General features: G+C 34.0%; 1 protein-coding gene across 2 annotated transcripts in view; it reads left to right on the top strand.

Moving 5' to 3' along the window:
- LOC117207384 (tensin-1-like) overlaps positions 1–25,434 on the top strand; it is a 197,541-nt gene that overhangs the window by 70,162 nt on the left and 101,945 nt on the right. The window lies entirely within an intron of this gene.

Here is a 25,434-nt window from a genome sequence, read left to right as displayed (position 1 = left end):
TTTGCTTTCTAAATAGTTCCCTATAGTTCTTAGAGTCTTCTTTTTTAAATACGAATTACAGAGTATGAGCTCAGTTAAGTACACGAGAAAAGTAACTGCGATTAAATATTTAAATTTTATTTTAAGATACCCACTGTTTAGTAAATTCTCATGACAATCGATAGATACATCACTGTTCATAAACATCTTGTCACTTCGCAGTGGTAATATTTAAATTCAATTAAAATTAATGATAAATTAACGATTAGAAGCTGAAATCGCCATTTTTTCTATGAATTAAGTAGATTGTAAATTTGAATTACCTATTAGAAGATGTAGCACTAATATATCTTATGATTTACTATGTATTATATATATACATTTTTTATTTAGGTATTATTGCTTGCATTAATCCCTGACATTAATTATCGGTTTAAGAAAATTTGTTTAATCTGGCTTATAATTCAAAAATGAAGAAATTTACAAACCTCACTTTTATTACTGCTTGTTGAATTTTACAAATCGATTTAATCGTGTTATAATATTCTGTTGTTTGTGGCTATGGCGATTATAAAGAATAAAATCATTACAGTCCAATGTAATTGAGCTATGGAATATATATTTTTTAATGGATTTCCAATACAAAATTCTTTAAATTTTTTAAGTGTATATTCATCACTTTTAAGTGAAAGTGATGAATATAAGTCGAAATAAAAGTGCATTAGATGCTTCAAACTTTCTCAACATTATTACATTTGTTGATGATATGAATATAAATATATTGCAATAGAGTGTATCATGGTCATAGAACATTATGTTTAGACGTGAATATACCTATCGATACTATTTTTAAACAAATGAATAGATAATATGATTTTTCAGACACCCGATATCTGTGTGTACTTATACATGTACTCGCTATAAAAATGAAAAACAAAAGAACATAATCATTTGATATTTTATCGTGAAATAAATTAATAATATTCTATCGTTTCTAGTTATTTGACAAGTAATTGCTCGTTAAAACAATTTCAACATGAATATTGCGTAGAATATACATTCACAAATACACAGCAACGAAGGCAATCAAGCAATCAAATGTAACGGCAATCCAAACGAACCACAATTTTGTAGAATTTGTCCCGACGAGGATGCAATAATCCTTTTTGGATGACATCAAAGATAAATTTCGCTCCAAGTTTACACAATTGAGCGTAATTAATGATTGAACCATTATAAATGCCTCGTTATTAAGAACTTATTAATTATCAAATATTATCGTACATGTAACACGCACAAAAATATGAAATACAAAGAGAACAGTGGCAGACTCACGATTACTGCGATATAATATGAGAACACATCGGCGATATTTACGTTCGCTCCATGCAAAGGTAACAAATTTTCCAACACAAAATGTCTCCATCTCAAAATGATGCATTTACTGAAATGGAATGGAATAGAAATGAAATTCGCTGGGTAATAAATTCTATTTTCGGCCATTGTCGATTCTCTATTGTCAGAACGGTGGACATTTTGAGATGGAGAATTAGTTACCTTTGCATAGACAGACTAAACGTAAGTATCGCTGATGTATCCCTACATTATGTCGCAATAACCGTGAGACTGCTACTGTTCCCATCGTATTTCATATTTTTCTCGTCACTTTTTTAATAAAGGTTTAAACGACCTATGTTTATATAACATTTTTTTTCTTATTTAAATATACTAACAATGCTTGGGCGTCAGAATCTGGGTCACCTTGTATAAAACGTTGAATTTCTCCAATGGCTGATTAAATTAAAAAACCCATCATGTTGACGTTCCTTCGTTTTTATTATTGAATTTACAACAACAAAAATACATTCTTGTGCATGGATAATAACGCTTTTCGTTATTCGTAAAAAAACAAGATTATTAAAACAAGATTATTGAAACGTTAAATTTCGTACAAATAACGTACAAATTTCGCGTTTTAAATAATCTGTGAAATCGTAATACAAATTTAAAGATTTGGAATATAAGTTTAGATCATATGTATAATTATAAAATTAACAGGAATCCTGGATATATAAAACGTGCAAAAAAATTGCTCGAATTTATTGTTTCTTTCGTAGTTCATCATTTTTCTGGTAGTAGATATATTTATGTGAATTTGATTTGATGAAATATACCCGCCGATATCGCTGGCAATTAATTAGCCCACCTTCGTTAGACCTTTTCATCGGCCTTGCACCGATCGATAACGCGAACGTTATATTTCGACGATATATCGGCAGATGGTTTAATTTCATTTGACGTCATTGCTTGTTCAAACACGGTCTGCAAAAACGAATCTACGAGCGTAATGTAAATATTCTTATTTATCATTTGACATCACGTTGAAATAGCCACGATTGTATATCTCATTATGTTCGTAGCGTATGTGTATCGTTGTAACATTAAACCTACAATTTACAATATGCCACCCAGTTATTTGTTATTATGAATTTATGAATATTCACCAACTTAATTAATCGCATGCACATGTGCGATGATATATACAGGGTGGTTGGTAACTGGTGGTACAAGCGGACAGAGGGTGATTTTACGCGAAAAAGGAAGTCGAAAATATAGAATAAAAATTTTTCGTTCGAGGCTTTGTTTTCGAGAAAATCGACTTTGAATTTTCGCTCGATACGCGTGCGGTACGTTATAACGGATCTCACTGTAAATCGTTGTCTCGATGGAAAATTAAAAAAAAAAGAAATTTAAAAAAAATTTTTATTCTATATTTTCGACTTCCTTCTTCGCGTAGAATCACCCCCTTTCCGCTTGTACCACCAGTTACCAACCACCCTGTATAATGATACATATAATTGTAGATGATACCTAACATAATGATTCATCAGAACTCGCTGCTGGAAACTAAACGACCGATAACGAAAATTTATGTTTGTCAAATATTGAAAATTTGAATCTTCTATTAAATAATTAGGAACAATATTTTATTATTATTGTGTTTTAAAAGTGGCGGTTATTTAGGAACAAAGATTTTATCTAAATAATTTGGAAAAATGAAAAAACTAACAATTTCGAAATATATTTCTATACGTGTAATATGAATGAATTTTGTTTAAAAGGAAGTTTTAAGTTCTAACGTAAAGGATTAAAATAACTACGCGTTTACGAAACTATCTGTCCACTAAAGAAAAGTTATCTATTTTTGGTATACGTTCGGTTCAAGGATGGCCCGTGTTACGTACATTGAGACAATATTTTCGATTCCGTCGTCCTCGAATGAAAATTGCGAAAGATACGGTTGCTAGGGTTCCCCAGAGATTTCAAAGTGGCGGCGTGATTGGCAGCGCGAATGAATCCACCGGGCGGAGACTAATGTGGCTTAGCTCTTTTCTATATCACTGTCATTCTGATTGATAATCCTTGTTTCTCTCTCGGCTGTCCGTTGTCCTTTTTCTGTTTCTGTTTTTCCTCGTGGCCCCGAACTTCTGACTTTCCAGACCGCCCAGTCTGTAGCCTCCCATGATGCGGCGGAACACGAAAGTTTTAAGAAGTTTTTTCGTGTCACCCGTCGAAGAGAAAATTCCGAGGAAAGAAAAAGAGACATGCCCGGAAGGCCTATTTTCATAGTTGCAAGGGCGGTCCGATGAAAATTTTATTCCATTCACTTTGCCCGCCCACTTCTTCCGACCATCTCTAATCGACGTTTCGTGCTTCGTAAAATTTAATGCGTTTCTACCCCTATCGATTATTGGGTTAGGTGCATTGAAATAGTCATTGCTGTGCTTCCCGAAGAATTATCGTCGATGGCAGCACAATTTTATTATTACTACAAGTTGATGAATATTCATTTTCATCGTATCGAGAGAAAGATACGACAAAGTAATATTCTTTCTTCCTCGAGCGATTCATGTTCAATCATTTCAAAAACAGACATCCAGGAAATGAGAAAGTTTCTTTCTCAACGCCGTATCGTGCTTGGTAGGTGACATTTCATCATTGAGTGATTCAATTTCCTTCGATGTCCGGGGTGATAACTTTTCTAATATAAGTGAATGGGAGTTGTTTTTTTTCCTTTCTAAGAAGCCAGCCTTTCCTTCTGTCACTCTATGCCACCTGTTACGCAACTTACGTGACACGAAACTCAGCAGGAAATCGTGCGTGTCACTCTCATAAAGGTTCTTCCCAGCCCTAAATAGGGTTTGCGGTTCTCAGTCACGCAGTACCCAATTCGTTTCCCCCATTGATCGTCTTTCTGATTTCCTACATTTACGTTAAATCGACGACTGAAAATTGACAAATCAAAGCTTCCGTTTATTAGACTTCTCGAAGGAGGTTACTTAGAAACAAAGAATTTATCTAAATAGTTAAAAAAAAAGTTAAAAGCCAATAATTGTGAAATATATTTTTATATGCGTAATGTGAACAAAGATAATCGACTATGCTTGAAAGGATATTTTAGTTCAATTGTAACACATGTATATACGTATATTATCAAAATGTATAGGTACAGCTTATCTCTAAAAATGATAAGAATGTCGATATATTTTACACATATAAAGTTCGTTGATGATTAATATATTTTGATATGAGAATTAATGTAAATATGTATAAATTAATTAATTAATAATTAATGTATAAATTAATATATATATATCTCTGACATATATATATATATGTACCTATATTTTGAAAATGTAAGAAGTGATATTTTTATCTTCATTTAATGTATCTCTTTAACGCTTGTATGATTTTTTAACGATATAACTACCAATGTTATCAAAGAATTATAATTATAATTGGAGCAAAGTTTGAGTCATTTCTTATGCTTTCTCTATTCAACAACCAGAATGATCAAAGCTCTTGTTATTGTCAGTATTTGAATTCGCAAAGTATATACGTACATCAGAAAGCAACCATAAAATTACTTCAATATTCGCATCTTATTTTAAACACTCCACAAAAATGTTCACTGCAATGCAAATATAAAAAATAAGACCGATTAATGACAACGCAAAAATTACACAAATATCTTCATATTACGTGAAATAGTTTAGATGAACTCTCTTAAAAGCAACTTGAAATCTTATAGATGATAAGTCTATATTTGTGTCTTTTAAAACGGTGTCGAATTTTTATAAACATTTGAAGTTATCAGTTACAAATCATTAACGTTCGCATATTAAACGATTCAACAGTTCATACAAACCCAGATGAAACGATTTAAAAGTTCGTCAAATTCAACTTGAAATGTGGCTACTCTAAGATTTGATTATTATACGTTGCCTCCCGCAACAAGAAAGCGGTATTAACTTTGTTTAACGTTTTCTTTTTCCCGTGGATGGTAGATGTTCTTTCATAAAGTATAAGCTTAAAAACATCACAAGCCACGAAGAAGTTGGGTCGTCTGTAGTCGCGGATGGGAAGTCCGGATTTCCCTCGGAAGCTTTCCTCTCCCGGGACCAAAGGAAGTTCCAAGGACAGCAGCGTGCTCGTCCAGGGACGTATCAAGGCTGGAGGCAAAGGGGAGACACATAATCTCTCGTTCCATCTTTTACGTGGGATGGCTTCTTGTAATGGTTACAAGTTTTGAGCAATGTACGTTACTCATCTTCATTCACGAGCTCGGTTAGAGCCTTTTCTTTGTACGTTTCCGTTCCAAGACGAAAAGAATGTTCCACAATTCATCTCGCGAATATAAAAGTTTTTGAAGAGTATGAGGTCTTTACTTAAGAACTGAAAAAAGAAGAATCGACGATAAAATTGAAAAGGGCGAAAAATTTACGAGACACCGGTACCTACCTCTAAAAATTATGAAGTTCTGCTGAAGAGAAGTTCACAGATGCTTAATAGAAAAGTATGAAGTTTGTAAATGCTTATTGCGAGATTGTGGTTATTTATAACTGAAAGTGGAAATGAATATCTGCTACTTTATGTAATAAAAGATATTACGCTATAAGAACAACTGAAAATTGAATCGAGACCATAAGAGACGTATATTATCTTTCGTACGAAGATTGAAATTAAACAAATGAAAATATGATTAACTAAATTTATACTATAATTTACGTATTAAAGTATAAGGATACTATTAGATAATCTTAATATGAGGCAAAAGATATATAAGTTATCTATTGTAAGTTACTTAAATATCGTACGAGTGTATTCTCTCTGCATATTATACAATTGACAAAGAGCTAATAGTTTTGAAACCACAACAAACTTGGTATTTAACTAATTATATTAATTATGTATTCGTTGCTGTAGTTGCTTGTATATTTAATTTATCAATTAAATTAGTAATAAATCTGCAAAATATAGGCTTTCGTATTAGGAAATATGTAAACAAAAATAATTTCCGGGATAAAATTGGCGAAATTATCTGGATCAAATTTGGTCATAGTTTATTTTCTCAAATTTATTAACTATATAAATTTCTGAAAATAAAGTGTATTTAAAAGAAACCTGTAGAATTATCTACAATCAAACTGCTATCAAATAGTCGAGATCATTGATCGATGTCTTGCAATTAAAGTTGTTATACTTTACATTATATATTGTGACTACAAAAAATATTTCTCATTTATATTTACCATTGTATATTATCGTATTTACATACTAATTAATTATGAAAGCCCAAATATCAAATTTCCTACCATTTCATGGTACTTTCATATGAATACAAAGAAAATGAAATGTGAAACCAAATAAGGAAATGCTTCTTTGCAAACTAAGGATATGTGCAAATACTTTTTGTAGCCACTGTAAAAACAATTTGATGCCTTACAAGTTATGACAGAAATTTTTATGCCTAATTTCAATAATACAATACTCGCTTCATCTAAGTTCGATATTATCCGACGACAATTGCTGCTATCTTTTCCATATCTTTTGCAGTTATCACTCTACGTACGATGTTCAGTGAATAATTATCCGGTCGTCAATATTATCAATTTTCTTGCAATTCTACTGTAATGTATGCAGAGAAGCAAGCTTCGGAAACTTGGTGATATACTCGCGATGTTTCACATATGATATGAAATAATATAAATATTTTCCAGTATCGCATTCGCAGTCTTTTAATGACGTCTGAGATAGTATCCCCACGGTGGAAGTACCAAGAGGAAAAGTTTATCGAAACGCGTACGTATTATTGCATAATCGTTATTTCCATAATGGCGAGAAGTCTTGAGAAGAATGTTCTTTGCCTACAGCAAGAGTTTCGTTCTTACACAACTGGCAGACGAAAGCACTCTCGGATGCCCCTGTTTGCATGTAAAACTTTTTAACAGATTGTCTGTAAACAGTCTGCATTTCATACTCTCCAGAGAAAAGAATACGAAAGGAAAGGACCGTCCGCGTAGGGGTGCTTAAACTCCTCCATTTTATCCCCCCATCTGTTTGTTTCGTCGAACGTTTGCGAAAGTTTCGTCCTATTCGCGAGCCGATTTATCGATAGCATTTTGTCCTATAGCCACTTCCAGCCGATAGAAGTAAACGAAAGAATATTTATATCTATTAATCCTGCCGTCCAAACGTTCCTATAAATATTTCGAATATTTTAAGAAGTAAATCCACCCTCTTTACCTGAGTTATTTTCCCTTCGCGTCCCTTTATCGAAAAACTGAAAACCTACTTTTGATTTGATATCGTACACGAAACTTGATATTCCATCGGTATCTTCGTCGATAACTTTTTACCTCTGACAATATTTTCTCCATGACAGTACGATAGAATGGGAAATAAAGTGATTCTCTGCTTTCCCAGTTCTATTGTCCTTCGGCTAGAAAGCGTGACGCAACCGAAGTTGCAGGTGTACGTGCATTATAACATTCCACATTACTGGAACACGAATTCGAAAGCTGTGAATTTTAGATGAAATAATTATACGTGATATTTAGTCGAAATGCAACGTTAAGTGGATTTTCGGCATTATAAGTCCGGGCCTGATAAGTTTAATCTGAACAAACGAAAGAATTGCAGTGAATTTCGTCGCTTGCGGCTTCGTATCGCGATTATGCATACCGCGAAGCGAAAATTTTCCCGCGGTATAATTTTTCCGTGCAATACCGCCGTTTGATTATTCTGAAAGTCCGAAGTTTTGAAGAACGTTAACGGACATCGTTGTGAATGAGAATCTCTAAAAGAAGGATAGCAGAGAAGAGGAGGAAGATGATGATGAACAGACTCTGAGTCACTAAGTAGTTTTAAAAATATTTCTCTGATGTCCTGTTCAAGGGGAAGTTTCTAAGTCAGATTTATACGACTAAACGTGATCGATGAAACGTTCTACAAAGATGACCTCGTAGTTTCTGTCCATTGATGAGTATAGTTGTATTACTATGAAGAATTGCATATCAATTTATAATGCGATTAATCCTACGCTGTAGACTTTATAATTTAAAATTGTTACAGCAACAACTTCTTTCTTCTTGTGCTTCTTCTTCTTCTTCGTGTCATTTTCCTCCTTTTTGTTTCCGATTAGAAGCTAGTTACGAGAAATATCGCCGCAAAAACACAATTATTTTAATTACTTTCGCGAAGGCTTTCTTGCTTGACACGTTACCCTTCCCATTCATTCTACATACAATGTTACGTTGAAAGTACATTGTTCGTTCGTGCCGAGAAAAATGTGACGTAATTAAAGAATTCATTGCGAAGATTCGTGCAACTGTATAGAAATATTATTTCATTATATACAATGGTATGTGCGATATTAAACTTTTGTTATATTATATTAGGCTCTCGTTTTGTAATAAATATTATCTCTTAACGCTCTTTCTAAATTGTCTACAATTGATTAAATTGATGTTTTAGGATATATAAAGGAAAAAAAAATCAAAGTACATTTATCCGCTAAATCTACTCAAATACATTAAATTTCATTTGAAATATTTTTTTTTATAAAATCAATGAATAAAGAGTTATTACGGGTGGGCGTATAATGCGATGTATATACATATACAGGGTGTCACAAAATATGTGAGGGATATTTATAGGTCGAGACCAGACATCAAAACGATGAAAATAGTACGTGTACAAAAATGTCGTTTGAGGCTTATTTCTAAAATTATGAAGCGATAGTGTTTTATGCTAATGTAATTAAATTACATAGAAAACGTAACGTCGATGTAATAAAAATAGATCGTATGGAAATTGGGCAATAAAATTATTCGAAACGTTTAGAGAGAAAATTATTAAAATATTCAGATATTTACGCTGCCTTTATGAACTAATTTTCATAATTTTGCTTTCATATGATATAATTAATCCTTTAGAAGACTAACTGAACATTCACATGCGTATTCGTGAACTTTTCCACACGTTTTAATTAACTTTCAACGATGATATAATATGATAAAGTTACGAAGCTCCATTTCATTTCAGCAAAACCAAGCTACTTTACATAATACACCATAAAACAAAGTTTAGTCTTTGATGTGTTGCCTTTATGGGATTGTCAACAGTATGGGACACGGGAGTGAGTAAATGTAATTTCATCATGAATTCTGTTACATCGTTATTCAACGTGAATTAACAATGTTTTAAAATTCATTTCTAATTTATTCTTTTAAACAATTTCTTGCTATCTTTCGAATTATCTTGAGAAAAAATTCTTCTGAAATAAATTCGATTAATTAAATTAAAAAATTCGTTGATTTCTTATTAAAATGTCTATCGCGTATTTATTAATTTAATAATATTTATTTTATTAGGGAATTTGGAACCTACATCTTCGAATATAAATTAAACTGTAATACAATTATTTTTGCGAACAAATAAAGAACCGAAATCTAGACAGATTGTCTAGATTCAAATTTTCTCTTTTCTATTTTCTTCCTATTCATCATTTCTTCATTTAAATATTATTATGAATAATTTATTGTGAATACTATGTACATATTTCTGCATTGAAATTTTCCATAATTCCATAATATAAATCCTATAATTTTTCAGAAACATCCAGAGTCTAGTGACATCCGATATGTCTAACACAATTTTGCTCTATTTCATAGAAACTTCATCCAATTTTTTCCTGCAAAAGTGCATAATATTTAATAATATTTGAGTTAAACAAAAATGTGAGGAATGACGCGACTGTAAATTGTAGCATTAACAGTTCAAAAATTTCTGACAAATATATACAATCTGCATTAATTACCACATAGTTTTTAATCACAAATAACATCGGTGTATAAATTATAACGTATAAAAAAATAAGAATGTCTAAAAAAAATTCATAAATATGTACGAAAATAAAATATCACGAACAAAGATACCACACGTATTCAAATGTATTTTACGTAAATGAAAATTAAACGTACCAGATCTGCATTTATTACTTCATTCATATTAAACACTATATAAGACAAAAAATTTCCAATTGCCGCAAACATTAAATAATACATCGAGCATCTCTTAAGGTAATTTCTTAAAACAAAGGAACAGAAATGAAAACATTTTCGTCGCTATATGAACCAAATTGCAACTTAAGGTCAAGAGGTTTCATTGTCAGCGTTGTTTCATTGTAACGAGGATTACTGCAGCATAGGCAACAGAGTGAGGGCCTAACTTCTCTTCTTCATCAGGCAAGAACGGACGACGCGACGTTCTACTCGGAGTCTCCCGCGTGTTCCGTAATTATTTCACGTGGTCCCGACAGCAGCTTCAATTAATTGCGAGCCGAAACGAAAGGAGCGTGGCGCGGCGCTTTAATAATGCGACATTGTCCCTCTCGTTTCCTCTCCTTAGCCATTTGCTTTCTACGCCGTTGCCATCGCTCTTCTTCTCTCGCCGCGTATTATACGTACGCATTTCTCTGACGGACATCAGAGACGAACTTTCGAGCACCCTGCTACAGGGGCAAATGGAGTTAACGACCGCTAAAAAATAGACGCCGCACAGTCGAGCGAAATTTTTCTGTAACGAGACAACGAGCCGCTTTCAATTGAAATCTTCCCGTCTGTCCATTGATGATCAATTGTTGCTTTGATATTGTAATATGGTTTACAGAAATGTTTTGAACGCGCGGTCGTCAAATGTAATTTTTCCGGATTAAAATCCATTCGAATGGTGTTCAAAAGTATCGGATAGGAAGATTTAAAGACGCAAAGCTTTGGAACATTCAGTGATTTACTCTAACCGAGAGGAAAATAGGGGGATTAAAGGATCGATCGAATTGCATTTTTAACTATTTTTCATCCAAGTGAATTTTATTTTATTGTATTTTATACGCTCTAGTTGGAAATCTATGTTTCATCAGTGTACGATTATTTAGTGGAGAACGTTTATAAAAATTTCTAGTTTTTCCAAAGCGATAAATATTTTTTTACATACACCGCCGCTCGAACGTATTCGTGCTTAATTTTGATAAACCTGGAACAATTTTATTCCTTAATAATAACCTCCGTAAATGTGGAACGTCGTGGAGTTTTGTTATTTAAGGAGCTCTGTATCAAAAACGTAGGAAAACTACTTACAAAAGTAGGATAGTATAATAGTAACAGTGCAATTGTAAAATTAATTGCAACCTATTTCGTTTGAAGTTTTCTTTCGCCGCATAGAAATGCGGAAAATTCACATAGACCTATAAAACTGTAAAAATATTTTCTGTATACAATTTTCCTTCAGTTTTTAATCGTCATATATTTACAACTTCGGTATAAACCGAGTTTAATTACTTTATTATTCAATAATCAAACAATCAGATATACAAATAGGTAAACTAATGACCAAGTTCTTTCTAACATTATTATATAACTAGTCGCTAAAACGTATCCATTTCTACAATAAAAATATAAAAAATATAACATGTTCGTACAATAACCATTGGCATCGAGTAAAGTGTACGAGAACGCAAACGAAATGACAGAAAATTAAACATTCCTGTTCATTTATAACCATTAGAAACTAAGAAACTAGTTTCTAAAGAAAGAAGGAAGTGCTTCTTGAAACATTTATTTTTCCCCAAAAGCAATCAACGAAATGCATCGTTACCTACGTGCGAATTCATTGACACGAAGGAAACACTTGCAATCACGGTTAGATACAGAACGTTGGATTAAAGAATACGACACGACGCGATGCGAGGAAATAGAAAACGAAATCCGTGAAGCTGAGAAGCAGAACAAGATGAACGGACAATCCCTAAACCTTAGGCAGGATTTCGATGGATTTAAAGTGTCGGACGCGTGAGGAGGAGTTAACAATGCTCACCTGGTGCTAGCGATTTCGTTGCTCATCACGAGACATCAAGCGAGCTTACGCGATTAAACTGTTCATACTGTTGCAAAAGGAGTTTGCACCTCGAGTTTGTAGATTTCTATGTCCAGTACGTGGATTTTAGAAACAACAGCACCACATTTCCTCAGAGCTTTGTTCATTCCATTATACAGCTAAGTGCTGCATGGAAAATTTAGTTAATTGAGCAGTTGCAAATTATGTTCAAGAATCTCCGTGTTTACTTACGTCGTTTATATCGTGTTTACAACTTTCAGTAACTCACCCTCGTTATAACAGGATACTATGTGGAGCAACTTGTAGAAGTTCTTAATAATGAGTAAGCTGTTTAATCCTCGAACGATGGACGTCGTGGTACTCCCACGCACGTCGGCTACAGGATCAAGTGTAACCCAACAGTGAGATAATTTTGAAACGTTTGAGAAGCCGTAATTTTTTTACTGTATATAGGGATCTATTATGTATGTCGTAAATGTTACAATTACTACAAAAAGAAACGATCTTTTTGCATTTCTTGAAATTTGCCTTGCCTGATCGCTGCAATATCGAGCTCTGACTGCTAAGCGTACATTTGGCCTGTTTCCGAGATCTTACGCTAATGAAGAGAAAGAGAGGGTAGCGAGATTTGTATTACAAAACATCTCGAGTACGTTCGAAACAAAAAGAAGTTGCACGTATCACCCGCTATCCGCTGATGGATCGAAGGATTAAATAAAATTATGTGAATTATGGAACTTTTCACTAATAATAAGTTACTAATCACACAACTAAACTACGAGTGTATTTGTTTTCGATAGAAATGATCTTTTGCATTTTCTAAAATAATACTTTTTTTTATTAATTACAAGCTTGTTAAGTTATCTAAAACACTGATGTACAGTACGTGATACGTACTAGAGATCTACGTGAACACTTATCTATAGTAATAATAATTACAGACAGTAATTATAATTACAGACAATATATCCTTCGAAAAAGTTAGAATTTCTTCGTAAGGGTCTCCTTTTTGTAGCATGTTCAGTGAATTTGGTGTTTGATGAAGTTACGTTATGCTCTTTTTGTACTGCACTTGGGACAGGTGATTGAGATACGATTGACAGAGTTCCGTCAAATATATTTAATTAAATACAATGAAGTATTAAATACGACGAGTATATTTTCGCGACTAAATTATAAGGAAAAATATTTGCCTGTGCATCGGGGAACGTAAGTTTCGCCAGACTAATACATTTCAGTACTTGGCATTTAGAAAATCGTTAGTGGAAGCGCAAAGTGGTCCGATAACGATGTGATATATTAACAATTTGGCAGAGAATACGTCGCATCGCGGTACTGGCCAGCAATACTTTAATCGCGAATCGAGGGGAACCGTAGTGGCCTTTTTCGGGACTTTAGACGCCATAAACTAGCGTGACGTAGTGTCGGAGACACCACTGACAAAGATACGACACCCAGGGGCTCGGAAAAGCTATAAGTGAGTGCTCAGCCGCAGGCATTCGCCGATTCTCCACGTTATCCCCATCCAGCTTTTCCTCGCAATTTCTACCTACCACTTTCCTTCTTCAACTTCTTCGTCTTCGTTCCCTTCCTCCGTGTGAAACTCTTCCACTCTTAACCCATCCTCGAAGAAGCTAGAAACCGATAGGGATCTTCGGACCATAACCTGCTCACTTCTCTGGTTATCCCTTGCGACTACCACCAGGAAAATCCTTCCTGACACAGAGCATGATTTTATGTGCTCTATCTAGAGACTCTCTCTCTCTCTCTCCCTCCCAATAATTCTATCTGTTCTTTTTCCCCTATGTGCTGTTTCGCCCGTATGGGAGTTATCTTTGACGTTATTGATTGGTTTACGTTTCCTTTTTTTTCTTTTTTTTTTTTTTGTGCACGTCAGCTCTCAAGAATCGCGAGATTCGTACCTGTACTAAATTAGAAGCTGCCATGACATGAACCAGTCGAAAAGATATGAAACTGTTGGTATCGAATGTACGAAGAGTAATGGTGATCGTTGTAAATAACTTTCAATATTTTTTTCCGGCAATGTTACGCGATTTTGTAGAATGTAGATATGGCTCGGAATTTGTAGTGTTGAGTTTTTTCAGAGCGAATATTCCAAAAGTAATCGGTACGATATTTAACGAAAGTTTTAAAGTAGGTAAAAGTAACAAGTCGCCACTGACATTATCAATCGGGATATTATCGAAAGAGGATTTACGCAAAGTTTCTGACCTGAAAATACTCTTACGGAATGTTCATTAATAATTACTAAAAGTTATATCAATCGAAGCGAATTTTTATATGGGATATTCTTGGATATTCTGTTATTTTGAAATTCTCGAATATTGCGATAATAATTTTCTATTATCGCCTATTGTTACAAGTATAGAACAAATTTTCAATAGCGTTAGTTCTAGAACAAAGATTTAAGAATTAGTCGCTTAATTTGCTAAAACATCAGGTTAATTTACAAATTCTTGCGCACTTTTTTGCGTTTGTAGAAAATACGTGATTCGTAAAAATCATTTGAAACGTCGTAGTTTTATTGTTGTTGATAATACCAATAAAAAAATACAAAGAATATCTTTACAAAAATTTGTTTAATAAAGCACGATTTTATAAGTTTCAAGTAATTAGAAAAATGAAAGAATATACAAAAATTGATCTGTGATTGATCTGAATTGTTCCAAAAATGTGAAAGTTGCTGACTACGATCTACCATTTACCCAGATTAGTCATTTTTAAAGCGACCTTTACAATATCGAATTTCCAAGTAGAAAATATGAGGTATACCAATAGTTCGTTTATTTTTCTATCACATACAAATTATGTTAAAATATAGGTAACACCTACACAAAATCTTTTTACCTTCGGTTAACGAAGAAAATTATTTGTTAAGATGCAATGTAAATTAGTATGTACGATACACCATCTCAAATCTCGCAGTATATAATCTCGTTTATGTAATATACATGTTGCTGCTCATTGACGACAATATACGCAAACGAGTGAGATAAATAAAGACTGACGAGCACTTTCTGCGAACGTATCACCCAGCGAGAGCGACGCGTAAGCATCGCCAGTGTAACGCCGCGTCGCTTCGTGTCGCGAAAAATCATATCAATGATGCAACGAATTAAGTGACGCGTATACGGTCGATAAATGTCATATGTTATGTGAAAGGGGAAGGAATTTGTTCGTTCGAGTCTCGAAAGGACTGGCGAGCATTAGGGATTGAAGTAAACATGACAGGAGTGTGCATTAAGAGGTGATTGAGAGAGAAACGAAAGGGAAGGGAGTCTTGTACGAGGGGGTAAAAATCGCGTATATACCAAGAGGGTAGGTAAAAGACGCAGGTATACGTATAGATGCCACGTGCTGGTCGTCTTTCCGTTTACAAACGCAAGAACTTCTTAGAAGAGTGTCTGTCAAAGGGGTTGAACGGCTAAGGGGGTAAAGCAGCACGGTTGGATAGAAAGTAAGGGAAGCAGAGGCCATGGCACGAAGAATAGAGAACGAAAGAGAAAGTCCCAGGGGTTGAAAACCAAGATGAAATCGCAGTCGCTTAGCGAGAAGCCAAATTTTCCGCGTTCTTGAACCTCGAGTTCGATAATTCTTACGACACTTTGTGTGGGTTCCACCCTTTTAAGTCGACTTTAAGATTCCGTCCGCTAAAAAGTCACCCTTTTGATCTCGGGGTCAGTGGATAAACGCTGTCTTCGGGCTCACGAATTCCTTCGTTTCTTCCACGTGTCTCTCTGATGATCGAATTCCTTAAACTGGTCCATTGGTGAAATCAATTGTGAAAGCTGCGTGTAAAATGTAATTTTTATTACTAATTCATATGGTATATCTGTATCGTTATTTTATCATCGTGATTTCAAGAAATGATAAATTTGTTATAACACTATACGAGTGACAATAGAATTTTTTAAACCGAAACTTTCTCCTTTGCTGTTCTTTTCTATGAGAAGTAACATCTTTTAAAGAGACAAGTAGGAAAATTATAATTGATCGAATTCTTGTAACGCGTGTTATTGCACACGCACAATTTCAATAGTAGAACGAAGGAAACAGAACGCGAATAATTCTTCCGTAAGTTATCTTTCTATTATTTTCCGAGTTTTAATTGGGGAAGGGGTGCATAATCCCTGGCGCATCTCTGCCACTAATATTTTGAAGTTAGTCGGACGTGTACCACCCCCGCGTACATCTCTCCCCTTGAATGCTACCCTTCGTGTTCTCTCGGTCTCTCCAGTTCACGAACTCTAGAGAACGCATCGATCCAACGAATTAGTGTTTTATTTCCAGGGCTTCTCCTAAGCTCTCGCTTTAATTTTCTACCTGAAAAAATCCTTACTTTCACCGCCCCTCGCGATCTCTTCTTAATGCAAGAAGCGCCGCTAGAATAACTCGATAGAACGGTTTTTTTACGCTAGACAAAATGCGAGCCGCTATTATAATGAACTTAATTTTCATACCAGCGCTGACTTTTATCGTCCTTTTTTCTTTTTTTTTTTTTTTTTTTTTCGTTGTCCGCTCGAGCGTTGCTACTTATATCTAGATATAATTGCTCGCGTAAAACAGCAACGTAACTGCAATAACGCGCCTAATTGTGCGAAATAACGTTGCACAGGCGTAGTTATTTATATTTATATCGTTATTTAAATATCTTTAACACATTCGTGGATTATATCATTTATGGTTAACATTTTAACATTTTATTTATGGTTAACAGCTTAATTTTCTAACGATGCTGTTTTCTAAATTTTTTTACTTTTGTAATTGCGAGAAGCATGCTGTTGCTGTCAGAGAATATTAAATCCTCTGGATATAAGAACGAAATTGTAGTATACTGCTTATATGTAACTTATTTTTATTATATCAATTCGATTGAAATCATCAGTGTACAATCTATTTAGCTATATATTTTGTAGATTAATCTTTTTAATGTTAATGGCCGTTTAATTTTCATATATGTATTTTTTTATTTAATATACTACACAAATTTTTTAAAACTAAACCAAACCTCGGCACGTTTAAAACGATGTTACATATACGAAGAATAACTTCAAGAAGCAAGTTATTTTATTTCAAATGGCTGAAATAATTACCGTACAAAGAATAAAGCATGATAGTGTAATTTCAAATGTGCCCAGATCTGATAAAAGTCTACGTTTCACTGAAATACAAATTCAATGAATTTCAACTGACAAGGTGGAAGATAAATCTTAGGTATCTCCTATATCATCTCGTAGTCGCAGTGATTTAATTTTTGAAAGCACCACCATCAATTTTCGATGGGGAATCGCGGAGGAAAACGGAGAACAAATTCACATTCCTATCAGTGTGCGTGCGCACGTACTTCCAAAAGGAGAGATTATCGCAACACGCTACCCGATGTGCAATGTACAATGTTCGCCAGATACTCGACGCAACAGAATTGGTATAACTCGTAACACGCCGGTAATATTGATACTGCCTGACCATATATCACAAGCACGCATCTCACGACTACTGCAAAACACACTGCTTCGCATCGCCCGAGATTTACAAACATCCTGTAGGTAAGCTGATCAAGCGGAATCGCGAATCTTCGTTTATTTTTACATAAATTTCCTATTCGTTCTTCCTTTGATAAGTAATAGTGGGTTTAATCATACGGACGATGAATTATTGGACAAATATGACAGACATATGGGATACTAAGTAGTGCAAAATGATAAATAGATTAACACGTTAGAATTTTGGGCATCTCATTCTACTATTGGTCATTTTAATCGCGTTTCATTTCCTTGAATTTATGCATATTTTAAGGAAATATTAAGGAAGAAATAGAATGAAATGGATATATTTGTTTGCGACAAATTAGTAATAGAAGATAAGGTATTATTTCAGTCCTGATTAGCATTGGTTATTATGTTAAAGAGATTCTTCATATTGTATTTTTGTATTATATTTATTTATTTTTAAATCCTTGTAAAAATTCTTTGGATACATCGGAGGCTAATAGTATGAATACATACTCTGTATTTGTAACAGGTACTAACGTGTAAATAGGTACAATTACTTCTGACAAATTAACAAAAATTATTTTTTTGTTTGTACAATATTTCATATAAATTTTTGTCTGAGACGTTACGAGTTTTTTAAATGCTAATTATAGTAGGGCGAATATTTCATTTCACAACATAATATAGTATTAAATGGTATATGTTTGACGCGACCTATGAAAACAAAATTTTTCTACTTATATGACTCTTGTTGTAAATTAAGCATATCTTAGGTACGTAAATTATTATGCACATATTAAGCATAGTGCATAATATTTAAGTGTACATTACTAAACCAATATTTTCCAAACAAAGGCATTTAATTTATATTATCGTAATACAAGATTATGATCAGCTAATGGAAAAGTCAATATGTACTTAATGGTCAATAACGTTGTTTAGGACGAAAACTTGAGAGTATAAATATGGTTGAATGTTAAACGTAACGGAAGCGACAGTTGAGTGCTTGGCTGTGCATGAAACTACGAAACCACTGGCGATTGATAGTAATTACCATAGATTATTGTGACTTTGATTTATACAGAAAGCTGAAATTACCCTTCAATTACCATTTGCTTCGTATGCAATTTCGAGCGGCGTTGATTAATGACACGACGAATAGCTGTGCAACAATCGATGACGATAACGATGAACGCGAACGAAACTGTTGCACCAAAACAGCGAATTGGCTCCAAATTTGACTCCATCATATAAATTTTCACGTTCCCGTTCGCCGTTATTTAAAGATCAATCAGTTCTCGTCAAACTGAGTCTCATATAGATACGATATACATATTTAATTAAATAACTGTTTAACTTTATTAAATTGATAGGTAGATGAAAATTATTACGATGACGTAAATATAATATGATGAAAAGTATGGCATGTACCAAGGAACATCAACCTTTAACACGATTGAAAGCTTTTTGGCGCAATAAAAAATAAATATATTTCATATATTGGAGATTTATCTATACAGATATTTCTAAAAGTAGCTTGAAACACAAGCTGATTTAAAAAAGCTTACCATAGTATACTTTATTTCAATAATTGTATAAAAATAAAGATTGGAATATATTGCTTTAAATATTATTTTTCCTTCTTTTTTTTTCTAATACGTGAACGAGCGATCATTTAAAAAGAATTGTAGTATGTAAGTTCAATAGTCTGATAATTAGCAACAAGTCTGGAGAAAGTAACTTTGACTCGTGCAACATGTCTGTAAAAACGACTATTTCACATATTTCATTTCCACATTCTCATATATCGTATGTGTATAAATATCAACAAAGAGGATAGTAACCCTAGTCGCAGTTATTGCACAAACTACGCAAACTGTTACGATTATATTAGAAATGTAAAACCAACTAATATAATAGAGTCTCGTTCGAGCCCGCCAAAGAGTTTTCCCTGTGGAGAAATAATCGTCGACCTTAATATAACCAGCCAAAATATACGGGGGAAAGTTTACGGAGTATTAGCGAGTGAACGTGCCCGCGTAAGGTGATTAAAGCAAATGGAAACTTGTTGCAGTGGGTCTTAGAGTCACCGTGCTAAAGTTCGTGCCACCAACCACGCTTAAGTTAATCATGCGAGGATAGTACAGTTCGGCGAACAGGAACGTCGGGAACGTCAGCCTAGCTTTTTGCTTTAAATCGAGTTCACTCGAAGATCAATTGAATTTCGATCAATTACAATGTTCTCGTGATAATTCAGTGGTTAAAGGTAATGAAGATTAATAAAGTTTTCGGGATGGCACTTTATCAGATACGTACTGAAACTTGCAATAGTTTCAGCGCAGCGAAGGAGAAATACAATTTGATTCATAGGATAAATGGACACTTTATGATAATATAAATTTCGTTTTAACATGCACCGACTACAGGAAAATATTATATTTGTAATATATGTAATTTAATATATGAATTTTTGTCATATGTTTGAAACCATCGTCGTGAAAACGCTCATTTGATTTAGAACTCGCGAGTCACGTGCAACTCATAAGCATTTATATGAAATAGAAATGTTTCTTCCAAATGAGTAAATATACCATCGTGTTATTAAATGCCGGTTAACGCTTCGACAAATCGCGAAACAATTTATATTTCATACGGTATATGCAATATCTTTAGGAAACGTTACTTTTAATCATTAATTTCCCATTAATTCCTATAATTTCTGTTTTGCAGCATTTATATATCGTTGATACAAATCGATCAAAGTGTCCACCTACTTGTGAGCGACAGTGCACGCACTGATAAATTATTAAACCGCGTTTTATATCGTTTATCGTGTGCCTCATAATTTGTATTCGAACACCATCCTTCTTGCACACAAAGGAAGGACACTTACCTTGTATAGACGAATCCATATCAATTTAACAACGCGTATACGCATATACACATAAACGAACCGTGTATGAAACTGTATATCATTTAGAAGGGACGTCCACCGGGGAATATCTATCGATATTCTTACGAAGACTTGGTTCAGTCGACGGAATCTAGAATCAAATGATAAAGGAATACTTGAATATAAGCGAAAATGGATTTCGAATTCTCGTCGCGTAAAAGTATCCCACGCTCGCCGAAATAAAAATATCACGGTTTAGCAATTCAGGACGTCGTATACGTAGCGTACAGCTAACAAGCAACAGGGTGAAGAGAACGTTTTGCAGAGTAAGTCAAGAAGAAACGAAGGCACCGAGAGAAAATGATGAAGATAAAACAGTAACAATCGTAACAAGCGACCAGATTTATATATGCCGGTAGGAACGTCCCTCTTTATACCCGTCGAACGTTTTAAGGCAAATAAAGTTACAAAGAGAAACGAAAAAAGGGATCAAACGGGTACTCCGCAGAAAGAACGGGAATTTTTCCGGTGATAACACTTACCTGGGCTTTTCTTGCGTCAAAGGAATCAACTTAGCTAAACGATGTTCGTAACGATCAAATATCATATTTTCAGAAAGGATCTTATGAAATATATGTAATTTGATATGGGCGAACCGTGTACATTGTATAACTGTGTGTAAGTAGCAAGGCAAAGTAGAATATCAATAGTTAATAACAATTTATTTATAAGAAATAATTTATAAGAAATAGTAATAAAAAAAACATTTAATCGTGTAATATTTCCACTTCAAAATGATCCGATAATCAAAAATGTCAAATCAAAACTTCTGAATAATAATAATTCTTTCGTACGTACGTATCTGTTCTCAAATGAATAATTTGTACTCGTTCCAAGTAAAGTTCGCTGATATTACGTGATACTATACATAACTTCCACTATAAAGATAGTTCGAAACATTTCAGATGAGATATTAAACATCGCAGTATGAATATAAATGATGCTTATTTCAGACTTCTGTTACTCGATGCAATACGACTTTTTAATACAATTTCATCCTTGTAACGCGTACACGTATATATATTTCGTACTCCTGAAACATCCGCAGAAAGCAAAATAATTCTGTTTAACTGTGTAAATGAGAATGCAGAATTATAGAACCGGTGAAATTTTGTCCGCCTCTCCGTTCCACGATTTCGGCTAGAAAACTTTGTGAACGATGCAAGAAGGAATAATTCAACCTCGTTAGTTTATGAATCGGTTGGAATTCCCGTTTCGCTGCGAACGAACACGCGATGGTACTCATTAGTACGTGTTAATGCGAAACTCGTGAAAGTGGAAATTTCTGATGCGGTAATAAATTTGTGCAATTTTAAGTACCTTAAATCCAAACATAACCATCTATCGTGCATGCATATTGTATTTATGTAATAAACATAAACGGGTGCATCGATAAAGGAAGATTTTGTTTAATCCACATATATCATATATATATGTATAATGTATTTATTAATAAATACTTGGCTTGATTTGAATTTATATATTCGTATATAAACACTAAATATTGATTAATCATCTCAAACCTGACAATGATTCTATTATTCTCAGATACAGGACCTAAATGTTCATAAAAATATTTTGCTGTTGTTATAAATATTAATTTTTTATTGTCATTATATGTAGAAAATTCGAGAGTTAAAAACTCTAGTTTGTTAATAATTCGAACATAAAATACAGCACAAAATACTTGATAAGTGCATGTGTATGTACCTGTGAAAATATACAGCAATATTAAATATGATCAAAGTGCTTATAAAAATTTAATTCTTGAAGAATCTTTCCATACAAATTGACAAAGCTTACGGTGTTTTAATGAATGTAATTACATACATATATACAAACAATTGACCTTAACATTTCACATGATTTTCTACTTATTCGTGCTAATGTAACAAGTTATTAAATATAAGCCAATAAGCCAATGTAGAGTTATCAATCAGAATTTATCTGTGTTAAAAGGACAATATAATCGAATCACGTAATTGGTTTCTTTTATCATATTACGGAGAACATTAAAACAACTGTAACAAGAATACATATATATATGGCACTGTTCTTCACAATAGTATAATTAACAATCAGTTTACAATAAGTGGAAGTAAGAATACTTGTCTTTCCGACTTATTGTCAATTATCTGTAATTATGAATTTCATATGGAACCTAAGTTATTAAATGCACTCACCAAACAATTTAGATCAAATTAAGATAGAATAATTTAGATTATCAAAAGTGTCAATCTCTGTCTAAAGATTTGTCTAAACACAACACGATAGGGAATGAATAGTTCGATCATTAATATTCACTATAGCGTAATCTATTAGTTTCTTCAACATGTTTCAAACGACACATCTACTACGTTAGGATCTTGTATATCAATTCGTACTGTTTTCGAATAACCTTGTTACATAATCGAAGCGACTGATGGAGCAAGGGAGTAACATAGTAATGACGAAGGGTGCTAGACGTGTTGCAGAAATTAATGGAATGGGCGGAGCACATTGTGCAACCATGGATAGATGGGTTTCGGTTGATAGAACCCATCGAATATCGGTTCTTGACACTCGATAGCCTCCGAACTGATATATACGACATTTGAAAATAGACGGAAGTGAAACTACTAGTCGCAATCAGTCTCCATGGAAACTTGTAGATTTCTCGTTTCTAAAAGAAAATACGTGCAAGCAAGAAAACAGTGCGTTTCAAAAGATATATGTACAATAATGTACGTATGTGTATACATATTTAATGTTACGGTTATTTACATATACCTAATGTTCTGTCTATTCATTTTTGCAATCTGTTATAAAAAAAAATATAAGAAAATGTCAAAACGTAACTAAAGGTACAGAATATAAGCTATAAAATATAATTCATGTACTTACTTGAAGACATCGCATGGAAAGCTGACAATATATCGTCGAATAATGGAGATTACAGCACGTGTATTGTTTTCTCTTCTGGTTCTGACACGTTATTATTGCACTGTCTTCAAGATTTTACCCCTATGGCGTATTTGAAGTCTTCGACTTCAGTTCTATTTATTCAAGGGATATATGAAAGGTATAGCTTTTACAACCCAATTCGCATTAATTTTGATCGAATCGTTTACCAATTGATTCAAATTGTTTATTCGTCCATAAAATTGATTTGTATCTACAATAGCAGTCTTCTATGTGAAAGATACATGCACAATAAAAATTACTTAACGCAAGCATTTGCTTCTACGTCATCAATATTCTGAATACTAGAGTTTCGTTATACGTGCTTGTCAAACATACTTTCCTATACGCTTTCCTATACTCAAAGACTTACTAACCCGGTCTTAAAATTGTGAGCACAGTTCTTTTGCGATCGTATCCCGAATATTCGATGCAGGAACTTCACGAGCATTTTCATGGTGGAAAACTCATCGTTGAAGATCCTCTTCGTGGCTCTTCGAGCACGCAGGCACGTTTACATCAAAAGCCTATCCAACGATGTAGGCATTAACGTTCATGATGGAAGCCACGATCTTCCTTCCCCGCCCTTTTCATTTCTCTTTTCCAAGGGCGCCACATTGAGAAGAAACAAGAAGGGATACCAACGGGTAAACATACGTCGAAAAATACTCCAACCTTTGAAATAGCAATAGCTCACGAGCTTAAACCGCCCACGGTCACGGTCAACATGATTCTTTATCCTCCATCTACGGATTTGTTTCACTGTATCCAATAAAATAATCTGGAAATATAAACTTCTCTTCCTGGTAAACCTCTTTAAACTACTATGAACACTTTGTATGCATAATACGAAATCAGATTAAGAATGATATTGTAGGAAGTCGACAAATTAACGTGAAATTAAATAAAATGAAGGTTCCTCGTGAAGAATGGTTTACATGATATCAAGATCATTATGGGAAAAGCTATATGATATTAAATATGAAATTTTTCTCGATCTGTTTTACGCTTCTCTCTAATTTTATTATGAAAGACGAGTGACACAATGAAATAATTAGAGCTATTATTCTTCCATAAATTAGTTATTACAGTAAGATCTATCGTGGTTTGAATATGTTCATGATACATTGCAATGATACCAATATAAATATATTCCACATTCTTAAGAAATGATCAATAGTATATTGCCTAAGTAATAGCTTTAATTCAATTCAATGATGCTAATAAAATAAAAAGAAAAACATAAATCCCTTCGATAAAGAATTCAAACCTCTATCGTATCTTACACAAGCCACAATTATATCAACCAATTTTACACACTTTCTAACCCTTTGTATCCTTTTCGTTTATTCTTCCGATGAAACGATACTCTTACCGCAATTCTCAATCGGTGTAGTCTGCTCAGACTAGGACAAATGTCAAGTACAGGACCGATAGAGAAGTCTTAGCCCCGAACGGGCAGATTATACCACCCTATGAAGCTCGAGAACAGAACGATAATCCCGAGACAACGACGCGCGGCAGGTTCAATGGAAACAGAGCTCGCTCACGATAGGGGGATAGAGTATCAATGAAGCACACGTGAATGCACACACGAGAAAACGAAAGAGGCTGGTAGACGTGCAAACAGACGAGACGACGAAAAAGGGCGCCAACCTTTGAAAACGGCAGCGGAATAAGGGATGGCTGGTCCCGAGCAGACCTTCCCAGCCGCGATCACCGAGGGCGATGTTTACCCTCCACCTGCGGATTTACTCGTGCATACACGGAACAGCACTCCGGGGTAAAACGCATCTCTCGAGCATCCAGGAA

This window comes from Bombus bifarius, unplaced genomic scaffold, assembly GCF_011952205.1.
Source record: "Bombus bifarius isolate JDL3187 unplaced genomic scaffold, Bbif_JDL3187 scf7180000008028, whole genome shotgun sequence".
Taxonomy (NCBI): domain Eukaryota; kingdom Metazoa; phylum Arthropoda; class Insecta; order Hymenoptera; family Apidae; genus Bombus; species Bombus bifarius.
The sequence above is the reverse complement of the archived record's forward strand: the minus strand, read 5'-3'. Positions and strand labels throughout refer to the sequence as shown.